The sequence below is a fragment of the Tamandua tetradactyla genome, chromosome 3 (assembly GCF_023851605.1).
Source record: "Tamandua tetradactyla isolate mTamTet1 chromosome 3, mTamTet1.pri, whole genome shotgun sequence".
Classification (NCBI taxonomy): domain Eukaryota; kingdom Metazoa; phylum Chordata; class Mammalia; order Pilosa; family Myrmecophagidae; genus Tamandua; species Tamandua tetradactyla.
This window is the reverse complement of record NC_135329.1, coordinates 132,067,957-132,081,099: the sequence shown is the minus strand read 5'-3', so window position 1 is coordinate 132,081,099 and position 13,143 is coordinate 132,067,957. Positions and strand designations below refer to the sequence as shown.

General features: G+C 34.2%; 1 long non-coding RNA gene across 12 annotated transcripts in view; it reads left to right on the top strand.

Annotated features, from left to right (window-relative positions):
- Positions 1-13,143, top strand: part of LOC143677679 (uncharacterized) — a 71,681-nt gene that overhangs the window by 44,932 nt on the left and 13,606 nt on the right. For 2 of the 12 annotated variants that reach the window (XR_013172792.1, XR_013172798.1), the window contains exons 3-5: positions 3,918-4,059; positions 7,317-7,375; positions 9,622-9,742. This is a non-coding gene — a long non-coding RNA (uncharacterized LOC143677679). Of the gene's footprint in view, positions 1-3,917; positions 4,060-7,316; positions 7,376-9,621; positions 9,761-11,252; positions 11,319-13,143 lie in introns of all 12 variants that reach the window. The other 10 variants (XR_013172799.1, XR_013172802.1, XR_013172791.1 and 7 more) reach the window with 8 other exon arrangements.

Genomic DNA, 13,143 nt, shown 5'->3' with positions numbered 1-13,143 from the left:
TTGAATAACGGAAACACAGAGAGCACAGAATGAGAAAGAGGTCCTCTCATCCTGTATAGATTATTGTAATGCCTGGAAACATCCTAGAGTATATTAACCAGATAATCAAAAAGTATTGGCCAAGTCCCCTGAGGGAAGGGAGAAAGACTATGGAACTTTTAAACTTTTCCATCAGGGAATCTGCTGATACTGTGTCAAACTTTAGGGACACCCAAATCATTAGGCCATGCCCTCGATCATGAGGCTTACTCTTGTGAAGCTTATGTAGGAAGCAAAGAAGCTTAGACTACTTATAGGCATGCCTAAGAGTTACTTCTGGAGGACTTCTGTTGTTGCTCAGATGTGGCCTCACTCTCTCTAAGCCCAACTCTGCAAGTGAAATCATTGCCCTTCCCCCTACATGGGACATGACATCCAGGGGTGAAAGTCTTCCTGGCAACATGGGAGAGGACTCTCAGGGGTGAATCTAGACCTGGCACTGTGGGATCAACAATTTCATCCTGACCAAAGAGGGTAAAGAAGTGTAATTAATAAAGTATCAGGGGCAGAGAGAGTTCAAATAGAGTCGAGAGGCTACTCTAGAGGTTGCCAACCTATCATAACATGCCAACCCCCAACCAGGACCATTCCAGCCAATCCTAAAGAACACCTAGAGCAATTTATAAGATTCCGCAAGGGTTCCAGGCACTAGAGTAACTTGCCAGAAGCCTACAACCTCCAGATGGGTCCCTGGTCCAGATAAGTCTTGAAACCTAGCCCAGCCTCTCCAGAACATCAGATAGTTACATCTCCCTACCCCATTTTAGTGACATACCCTTCCAATATCAAAAATTTAGAATTGCCATAGCCCAAACAACCCCAATGAGAGGTATGGAAAGATCAAAGGTGATGGTGGAATTAAACATGGAAGATAGGATTTAACAAATGAATATGAATGCTGAATCATTAAATTGATATCTCTTTTAGTTTCCAGTATTTTAGAGCAACTAGAAGTAAAAACCTAAAATTGTGAAATTGTCACCCATGTCAAAGTCTGAAATATGTTCTACAACTAATTGTGGTGCTGTGCTTGGAAATTGATAGCTTTTTTTTGTATATATGTTATTATTCACAAAAAAGAAGGGAAAAAAAGTCGATTACAATGTTAAAAAATTATTTAAGCACGCTAGCCTCCTATTCTGGGGCAGCTAAAAGGAAAAATATGAGAGGATTGTATGGTAGCCCATGACAAACTCTGGGATCAATCATGTAACCACTTTTTGAAGAATGCTTTAAAACTATTGTTTTTTTTTTTATTTCTTTTCCTTCTATATATGTTATACTGTATAATAAAAAAAGGTTTAAAAAAAGGTGAATATTGAGAAGTGAAAGAGATTTTAATGCCTATGTATTACTCATTCATCCATTCATTCAAAAATACGTTGCTATGTATATAACAAATTCTCACCACAGCTAGAGTATTGACTTATGTCTCTTTGCCATTAGGATGGGTTAGTGCACAGTTAGGCCCTTCCTCCAAATCCCCTAAATACCACTATGAAACAGGAATTTTGCTTCCTCATTTCAGCCACAACAAGAGCGTTCCCTGCCGTGAAGAGGCAGGCTTGTGGTAGCCCAGCCATGCTTGCACACATCTGTTTGGTGCGGTGCAATATTGGGGAACTCTTTGTTTCAAAACAACAAAACTATATGCTTCCAAATTTCTGTCAACAAATAAATCTGACATATCAAAAAAAAGCAGAGCATTAAAGCCTGTTTCCTGATGATTGATAGTGATCCTCATAAAGATCAATTACAGTCCTACATAAGCATATCCAGATTATCATATGTTTGACGGTACATTAAATAGCCATAGATAGCTATGCTTTTTGTGGTCATTCTTCACAGTATTTGGTATAGTATAGTATTTTGGAGCTTGATTTCTAAATAAGCATTTATTTATCTTTCTCCAGCTGTTTACTCTTAAAAGTAACTGCTAGCAGCATACATCTTTCCTCAACTTTGTTTTGAAATATTGCTACCTCTAATGTACTATGATCAAATAAGCCAGATTAAGTTACTAGAATGGAGTCCAATATGTCTTGCTGATGACATGATAAATGTACATGATCATGTACTTTAATATGTTTTGTGACATCTATTCTGAGGACTAAGATGTTTTTGACAAGTGTTATGTTTTGATAATAACAAGGGTTATGTGTAATATATTGATTATGTCAGGAATTAATAATTGAGTTCCAGAGCATTCAAAATTTGAGTGCTAGTTACTATATTAGATTTTCTGTTTGGCTTCTTTACTCTTAGCATTAATAATCCTTTTAATCTCAATAAGGTGATTACTGGTCTGAGAAATTACTTCACGAGTAACTTCAGAGCAACTTTTTACACTTTGTAAAAGAATTTCCACATGAGCATTGAAAAATAATTTTGTTTTACAAAGGGATATACTGCAAAGTATGGATATTAACCAGCCACTCTTAAATTTTGATATGTGGAAGAATCACATAGAGATATTGGTAGTAGTGTATACAGGTTACAGGGTCCCACTTCAAGAGGTTGTGTTTCGTTTGGTAGGAGGTTGGTACCAGAACTCTGTGTTGTCAATAAAAATCCTATAAATTGATAGGTAGATAACCTAAGGACCACACACTGCAGAATTAGGTCTCAGAATTCTTTGCTGGCACTGAAGAACATATTCTCACTTGAATAGATGTAAAGTTGAGTGTTTCATTTTGGATTTAGAATTAAGGTGTACTATACAACTATAACCTACAGAAAAGAAAGAAGTTTTTCACATCAAAGTCTGTTCCAAAGCAGGACAATACCGAAAATTCTAATTAATACTCATGTTCTCAATGAATAATATTTGAGGACATATCTTCAGTCTGTCACATCTGAAGATGTTAAACTTAAACACTTCAGATTATTAATTATAAGTAAGACTTCCTATCAGCAGCTAAGAAAAAATTAATTAAAATTGAGGTAACTACCTCAGTTTTTTAAACACTGATCCTTATTTTATTTTTTAAATGCTGGCTCTTTCTAAAAAATCAACTTTTGCCCTCCTTACCTTGTAGTAACACTTCTCTATGCCTTTTAAGCGATCCTGTTTTGAGCAGTGTTAACACTTCAGGAAAATCTCCAGATACGTGTCATGTATCTTTTGGTCTACTTTAATAACAAAACAGAGTCTCCTTGTTATCCTCACTTGCTCAACCAACGTACATTCCTGCCCCTGTGTTTATACAGTACATTCATTAGCGGTTTTTACTTGTCTAGTTTTCTGGGCCATAAAACTAGAGTTTATTATCCTCCAGGTGATGAATCTTCTTATTTACAAATTAATTGCAGATCATGTGTGGGCAGCGTGATTGCTGATCCTGCCTAACGAATACATTTACTGTTTAATATTTTTTCTGTTGCTATTTTCTAATTTGAAGTGGGTAGACCAAAACCAATTAATTCTATTCCAGTTTTTCAGTACTTTGCTGCATGCGTCTTCTGTCACTACAGATGCTTATGACTCTTAATGTATGGCTTTAAATAACATCGATATTAGAGATGTGCTGATATTAAACTACCTGCTTCTTATAGCTGCATTTTTTTTTTCAGGGAAACCAGAGCTGCTAATTACTTTTTTTAAAAATTTTAGGTCACATATTCATAATCTGAATTAATTTACCCTCAACAAAATTGCCAATATTCATATTGCTTTATTCATAGTCATAGAACTAAATATCTTTAAGAACATTTAATGACATAGCTCAAAGACTTAGCTGAATAATAATACCAACCTGAATGTGATTGTTTTCAAAGAGAAGAGTTTTTAAAATATCTTTATATGAAATTAGAAGTAGATACGTGAGATATTTTAGATGTAGGTGTTAATACTTTTTTTTTTTACTCTTCATATGTAGTCAATCAAGATGTATGAATGAAGTAGGAGAGGAACCTTGGACTTGTGAAGCGTTTATTGAGGTCATCACAAGATTTCAAAATTGCTGGTGATTTTTACAGTTTGTGACTGAGATTTTAGCATTTAAGTAAGTGAGTGGGAAGGTGAGTCAAATGAATAGGTAAATATATATATAAATTTATCATGTGTCACATGACACAGTGATAGCCCTAATACCACAAGAATCTAGTGTATAATAGAGACATCTTTATTTTTCATTCATATTTTAAAATATGCAGACTGGTTCTATAGCATATTGGACTAACATGATACTTCAGCAACCCTAAATTTAACATAGTGGCAGACAACAAGGAACCAGAAAACTATGTGACATTACATAGCACTATTCACTTAGGATATAAGGAGTAGTGAGTGTGATATAAATGGATTTAAATATAGCTATTTTTGAATATGTATTATATATTCCAGCACTGTGCTAGGAATGATTATATAGATTATGTCATTTAATCTTCAAATGTGTACTCATTTTGCAGATAAGTCAACAGTAATCTATTTCTGGCTTATTGATTTTTTTTCCCCTCAGTTATATATGCTCCTTTACAGAAGTAAACATTACCCCTAGTAGAATTATTAACCCTTAGACTGTATAATTATTTAAAGAAAGTCCAGCATCGGATGGCGCTTGAACTGGATGAATATAAAATTCATCCGACCCTGGGATTCTGATTTTATGTAATACTGCATTGGTCTAGATAATAGAGAAGCTTTAAAAACCAAGGAGCTTGGACACAAAAGCATCAGGATAATGCATGTATGGGGCAGGAAACATGTCCAGATGCTCATAGATAGGCCCCATCCCTGGCAATCTGTCCATGAGAGTTTGGAGTTGATTATATATACAAAATTAAGTGTCTATCCTTAAATGTTCCATTTCATAGGAAAATAATCACCCAGTAACTAAAATATGAGAAAGACCTGGCTAGAAAGAACCCAACCTCACCCCCTAATTTTTTTTTTAAAACAGCCAGCCTATACTCTCACCTACAGAGTGAGCAGAGGTTAGAACATTTCTAATTCTATTTCTCTGTAGGACACCAAAAATAGAAGCAGCTTGCATTGAAATAGTACTGTGACTAAGCCTAGCCTCACTGTTGCATGTTTCTAATTGCATGCACTTCAAGGTTTGAGTTTTTTTAGAAAGCTATTAAAAAGTGGGAAAGTAGGCCCTACAGTATGACTTAGAGTTTACTTTTTAAAAATTCAACTACTTAAAATTCATTAAGGGAGTGTTATTTTTCACTTCTTTTTATTTTGTCCCATTTCATTTTTACAAACAGCCGCACGGATGGGTTATATGCTTATGTGCATGGACTTTAAAAAATATAACTTAACCTGGAAATTAAAAAAAAAAAAAAAGGCCACTTGAAAAAATAATGAAAAGGGACTAAAGAATATTTTTAAAACTTCGTCTTACTTCGATATTATCTTTTGGCTATGATCTTTGCATGATGTTTTATATTTGAATGAACTTCAATGGCAAAGAATTATTCCTAGGTGTCTGTTCGAATGACTGGGAAGCGTATTTGGTTTCCCTGGATAAATTCTCAGATATGTTTACATACTTTCTGTTGTATAAATGCTTTGGGGTGGGGGGCCAACTAGATTCTTGTAGCAGTCCCTAATTTCTTATTTAACTTAATTTTAATCCCAATTGTTAAAGATGTACAGTTGGGCCACTTTAATGTTCTTAGCCAGTTTCCACAAAATAAGTTTGCCAAAGTCCTTCTTATCCAAAAGGCCACATGGCCACACATCTGTATTTGCTACAGACAGATGCTAATAGAATGAGGTAGCTAAGAAAAGTGATGACATTAGAAAGTGGATGGGCCAATGCAAATTACGAGGCGTAATAAGAACATTTTCAGGCTCAAAGATGTTTTGAACTTTCTGCAAAAGTACAATTATAAATTTGAAATGAGGAATTTAAAAACATCTAAAACTAAAAGCTAAAGCTTAAAGCTATGAATTCCTCTAGCATAGAATTTTTCTCCCAAGAAGATAAAAATATGACACAAGATAGATTTTATATGACACAGAAGATAAAACTTGTGGAAATGTCACTTTTATGTACATTATTTATATATGTGAACATATTTCCATAGATATTAAATCTTTAAAGTAGTTTCATTCAGTTGTTCACAAAACATGCATGTAAGATAAGGCCAAACTCACCCTTCCAGGAAATCTATTCATTCCATCATTTAGTTTTCAATTGAATCTGAACACGTCTCAGGTGAAAATAAGATGATCCAGATCTGTCAGTACTGATGTACATGTAGCTGGTTCCTTTATTATAATTTGTGAAATGCTTGCAAGCTGTCTGGGTGAGAGATCTCACATAGAGAGAGATAAGCAAGTCGTAAGATGGCCAGGGTCAATCAGGTTTGCAGTCTCCTGAAGTGATCAAGTGTGGTATGTTTTGAACAAACAAGGCAAATTATTGGCCTATTCAAAGGCAGGGCGCTAGAGTACAGCACTTTAGTGCAAATTATTTGATACCTTAAAAGCTACTTGTTGTTATTTCTTTTCAGTCTAAAGTGACTGACAACGCTTCTGAATTCACTTGCTTCCTTTTGAGTGGCATTTCATTAAAGAATCCCAAGCAAAGACCTCTCTTATTCCTTTATTAAGAAATGTGGTCTCTATCAAAATCGTCTGTGTCCATGAGTTGTTAGTATTTATGACTTTATATTAACTACTTTTCAACTGTATTGAGAACATCACTTTTGCTTTTTCAATTAGTTACTAGATTCTGACTAGTTGTCAGAAATAAGTTTTCAGTGGCGAATGGCTGCTTCAATAGGTGTAAAATCAATTTGTAACTTTTATTTAAGAAAGGGATCTGCCAAACTACCTGTTGTTCCTTTAGTTACCGAATTTTTGGGTAGTGATGGAATATTTAGTTCCAAAGGGAAAATTTGTTTTTTTAAAAAACAAGACAATGTTCTTTACCACAAAGTCAAGCTTATCATGTGTTACTGCAAAGTCAAGCTTATCATGTGCTGCGTTGAAATTTTTCAGAAATAAGTTTCTTTCAACCTTCCATACTCATGGGCATATATCACTTTCAAAATATTTTTGTCTTTCCGTTGATAATCTGTCCTTTCTTTATGTCTTAATTTCTTCCCTGAAACTATATGGTCATCTCTTCACCCTACAGTAAATATTTCATATTCTAAGTTCACAGTGGAGAAGCTAATGATGGAGCTTATTTAGTGATAAGTTGGAGAAATGACCAAAACTGCAGAGAACACTAAAGGACCAACTATACAATTAGATGGTATGCTAAAATAAAGTTTGCAATTTGGGTGTTTTTTTTCCCCCTTACCTTTCTCTCAAGGACAACCTTTGCACTCCAAATTCAACAACTAAGGAAACACAAGCAAGACCACTAGGCAGGTATGTCGTTTAAAAGAGATACGTTGATGCCAATCCTCATATGAGGAAAAAGAACCATTGCTGATTTGCAAAATGCTAAAACAAGGCCTTATAAGGTGTTTAAGTTGTTGATTAAACACATCAAACACTGGGAAAATTTGCCAGGTGAAAGGTTTTGACATGAATGATCACTTGAGAAGTATAATGCTTGCAAGTAATCAGAAAATAACTTGAAATTACCCCAGACAGAATATTAATGGGCTGCATTTGAAAACAAAACTGTTGCATTGAAGTGTAGCCAACTAGACAAAAACAAATGGTTGAGGGGACCCCCATCAAGTGGATAAGTTATTTGGGGTCTACCTGAGGAGGGGGACCAGGATGAGAGAAGCCATTTCCGAGCAGTTCTGCTTTCTGCCTCTTTTGTCCTTGCCAGGGTGCCCATTTTTAAAGTATTCAAACAAAGAACCACAAACCGCCAGTCACACCATAATACCAGCTTGTGTTTACATTTTCAGCTCCCCGGATCGTGATCCTCTTCAGTGCACACAGAGCGAGTGCTCGCGCACCCGCGCCGGCCCACCGTCAGGAGGCCTGAAACTGTAAACACAAGCTGGTATTTTGGTGTGATCACGCTAATATGGCGGTTTGTGAGGTCGAGGGGTGGAAGGTGAATTATGGATTCAGAATTTCCTTGCTTTTGTCAGTTTAAGTCAGGCTGCTTGTGCAGTAGCTGCTTTACAAACTTGAATAACTCAGCTATTTGAAAGAAATGAAGGCCTACCTTAAATAATTAGAGGGGCCACCCTGGAGAATTGTCTGCCCAGGAAAATAGTGGAAGTGCCATCCTCAGAACCTTTAAAATTAGACCACAAAAGGCGAATAACAGTCTAATTCAAAATACAACCATATGGTGGTTGCGTCAAGAAGTGTTGGGTAAAGTAACACAACATCTTGATAGGTCTTCTCTATCTCAAGTGAAAATCACGTATATGGCTTGTTTTATTATTAAAAGTCACTTTAACCAAGAAAATTGAAAAGAAATATCTAATTGCCCAATGTATCCCAAAGTGAAATGGATCATGCTTCAGACCCAACTTAGAATATTTCCCTCGTCTTACTGTTGAACAATAATTTATCTTTGCCATTTAAGAACAGGTAGGTAATATAACTTTAACCAAAGTTGTGCTAGATGGGTTCATCAAGATTATTTGGATTTTGAAACACTGTAGAATTATCCTCAGAACAACAACAAAAAAGCTATCTGCAATGGTATCCCAACTCACTCTGTGCAGAATAAGAACCCAATTATTAGGAGCAGATTCATTGGAGTTTGAATTCTATAGAAACATAAGACAGCTCATAAATAGGCAAAATCAACTTCATAGTCCCACTTATGCCTCCATTCAGATACAGATAAATATTATAATTATTTTATACTGTTTATTTTTGAAATACAACCTTTAAAAACTCATCAAAGTTAGAGGGCAAATGGTGGTCTCAGTAAGTGGAAGCATGTAGCCCCACTCTTGGCTCTTTTGATTGAAGGTTCTGTGAGGACTGATCATGTTTCTACTACAGTAATTTGAAATTTCCTTTCCTGCTGACAACACCAATATTGCTTTCAATGTGTATTCTTTAGACCTGTGTGAAAATTAGCTATAAAGTAGAAGTCAGTTATCAAACTGTGTTCAGAAATGGAAAACAGAAGGAAAATTTTCTTCCTCATATATGAATTTAATTCCAGTTCATCAGAATTCAGTTTGAAATGCAATTCAGAATTCAGTTTGAATGCAATGCAGTAAAGAAAAAGCCAGAGTGTTTTTTTTTTTAATCTTAAGGCACACAGGCCAATAATGCATGATTATATGTATGTATTATATTGACCAGTCAATTAATTGATTAATATATTTCAGTTGTCTCTCAGATACCAACCATTTCCATGACAACAGAGATTCCAGAAGTAAAAAAAAGTTCAGGTGGTTCTTTGATTCCTTATAATCTTAAAGTTTCTACAAGCATGGAATTATCAGTTATCCATATGTAGAACTGTCTTGGCTTAGAATGCCATCTCTGATTGATGCAGTACAATTGACCACTTCTTTCCTTTCATGTTCATATGTAATAGTTTATATGTAATAATATGTGTAATAGATGCATATAAAAAGAATAAGCAAGCCTACAAATAAACTTCTATAATAACTAAATAATCCATATTAGTTTTTTTAAGTGAATTAATTTCAGGGTTATCTTGCCTCTTCTATTAGACCACCAACTATTTAAAACTTTGAACTACATTGAAATGAAAGCTGTTGTTCCCACAACATCATTTACTCTGCTGGTGCCCAATAAAGATGGCAGTGTGATAAAAAATGGAGGTGGTGGAAGGTGAGAAAATAATGTAAGGTGAGGCCAATGTCTTGAGCCACTGTTAAAATCTCAGTAGGATTTTTCACATCGTTCCACATCATTAACACTTTTTTCATTGCTTGAGCTTCAACAATGTCTCCATTTTCCATCGACCTTAGAACTATAACTCTTTGAGAAGGAAAAGGGAAGTAGATTTGAAGAATGAAGAAAATAATAATGTTTTTGTTTGAACAAAAACAAACAAAAAGCCACACTCTTTCCTGATGTATTTTTCTGCTTCAAGGTTTTTACCTGCCTTCTTTCCCCCATAGAGCTCTTAGAGAAAAATGTATAAAAACATTATTTTCTACTTGCTTAGCCTAAGAGGTTTCCATCCTAGTACAATAGGTAGGTATTTCTGAATGTGAATAGTCATAGCAGAAGAGGGTAACTAGGAATAGATTTTGTAACATCTTATTGACATAATGCCTTTTCATTTAAAAAACAAGCAGTAAGTTTTAGGAAATGATTATTTGCTCCAACATTCTTCTGCAGACCAGTTTAGACTCTGAGGTGGCTATGTGTGACAGATGATGCCTAAATTTTCTACCTAATAGTCTTATGTTAGATGTCAACTCAAAATGACTTTGAATGAAACAACCTGAAGTCCCAACTCAAGAAGTGCTCTGCTCAGATTGTTAGGCTTCGCAGTAAAAATAATGAATGACTTGGTTTGTATTTTCAGAATTTTGAAAAGTGGGGATCAAAACTTGTAGCTGAAATCCAAGTGAGAGTTTATATAGATGAGGTATGCTTAAGCATCTGTAACATTTAAAAAATTTACTTTCTTTTGAAGACAACTTATTATATGTCAGTATTTCTCATTCATTATTTAAAATGCCACTCGTGATAAAAATAAATTTTATAAGCAAAAATTTTATAACTAGGATTCATATTGTATACAAGTACATGTGAAAGAAGAGAATAAGAAGTGACAAGAAATAAATGCTATCTTTTGTAGTTCTTATATCTGAATTACAAAGGTATGGACAAGATTTAGTTCTGACAATAAATGATGTCTTGTGTGAAGTAGGCCAGTAACAAATAGGAAATAATATATCACAATGGAATATACATTAATAAATATTAATGCCTAGTGGGATTAAAACAACATAAGATGCACTCGAAAAAAATAATATTTTTCTTATTTAATATAAGACAATTAGATAAAATGCTAACATGGGATGTATCTATTCATTCAAAAGCATTAGAGAACTAGTCTATCTTTAATTTTTGGTAGGAAATGATGAGCTGCATCTATCAAGAAGTGTGATAAGAAAGATTGACATTCCAGGTTCTCTGGTGGTCTCAGTACTATGTGGATAAAATAATGGTGTCCACTAGGCTAAAGAAAAAATTGTGTATTTTGCCACAAAGTCAGGACATAATCAAAGAGAGGGATAAAATTGAATGAAATATTTTCTAGGCCTATCTTTATTTATTTATTTCTTTTTCAGTTTTTTAATGGTCTTTTTTCCTCCCTTTTTAGCCTTGTAGCTTTGTAATGGATGTGATGAGTGAAGAGAGGAATGGCAGAAAAGATAGAGAACAGAGAGTAATTATAAATATTTTTGCATTATTCTTTAACAACTGTTTTCCAGGAGAAAGTTTCTCTGTGTAAAAAAAATATTTTTTATCACAGGTTTATTTAATTATTTAATACATAAGGCCATGCCTTAACATATTTATTATTATATTTATATTATTTATATTGTATATTCTCAAGTATTTTCCATTGAAAACAATGATGCAATGAGCAGCCTTATATACATATATTTGTAACTCTATTTGAGTGTTTTGTAGGACACCTTCAAGGGACTGAAGCTACTGTGTCAAATGCATGTGCATTAAATTTTGATGAATACTGCCAAGTTGCCAACCATAATGAATGAAAATGGTGGCAAAAACACTTTGAAACTGTAGCTTTAAAAATCCTAAAGCTTTGTAGAAGTTCAAAGATCCAAAGGGCCAGTTTTGATATCATTGCATTACACTGTCAGTACATACAATTGGCAAATAAGTATTGAGTGCTTTCAGGCGTCAGATGCTGTTTAGTGGAGGGCCTGTCATTTACAAGGCAGAATAAACACTATCCCCACCCTTAAGATCATAGTTCTGACAGTGGAGTCCTATGGTGTAATTTTTCCTTTGTTTTACAACAAATGAAAGTGAATTAAATACAAAATAACATAATACTACATTGATTTTCGATACTGAAGTAGACATCCTACATTATTTCCAAACTGTGCATATGTATGTGCATATATTAGTGATTCCATGACCAAGAAAACAAGGCCTTCCCTTTTTGTCCCACTGTCTTCCAAATGGGTTGATCTCTCTTGTTTCGAGGCAAAGAAGACTTTAAGGAACAACCAAAATTAGCAGACACATGGGCACACTTTGGCAGACTGTTAATCATGCAAATACGAAGTAAGCAATGGCGGGAATAAGATGACAAACAAAACTACCGAACCTATTGAAAGGCTTTCAAGCTGTGAAGGCCACTTACTAAGTAAAGATTGAGTAAATCACTAGAAGTTTTAGGACAGATCTTTCCTTGGGCTAAAGTGAAATCAGAGGTAAAACTATCAATAATTTGTAAAGAATATTGCTTTAAATTTGGGGAAGAGTAATTGACTCATTTATAATCCATAGATCCATTACTGTCTTACACAAAGCTGACAATACTGGACCAATATTTGGGAATAAGCTAACTTTTCTGTTTTCCATATATAGATACACATTTCACAGAATCATAGGCAGATGTTTAAATAAAAACAAACCACGTCACTTCATTCTTGCTTTCTACCAAAACACATTTCTTATGACTGGATCTAAATTAATTGACAGGTTTGTGTTATATTTTTTGAAAACTGACAATTATTTTCATTTGAAAAGCCAATGCTTCATAAGACTGAAAGCTAAGGATAAATCAGCTTCCAATTGCCCTTTTACTGAGAATTTCTTGGGTTTTGGTTAACAGAACCCTTTTAAAGTGCATTGAAGATGCCCCTTTTAAAATTCCTTTTCTCAGAATTAACAAATAACATTTTAAAAAGAGCAGTTTAGTTTCAAAACTTGGGCCTTTGGAGAACAACTTAAAACATATAACTCTAAAGTTAAGCTACAAAGTAATACTTAAAAACATATTTTAAAACCAGAATTTTTACATTATAATTAAAATGGATGGGTATAATTTTCATAACAGCTTATTGATGTTTCTGAATAATAGCCCAAAATGATCCACAGAGGAAAGCTGACCACATGTATTTCTGATGTATTTTCTGCTATTTATGAAAAAGAAATGAGAGTAAATTAGGCAACAATGCTATTTTATTTAATGTTCAGATGGTATATAAATATGTCAGATATAGTAGTAT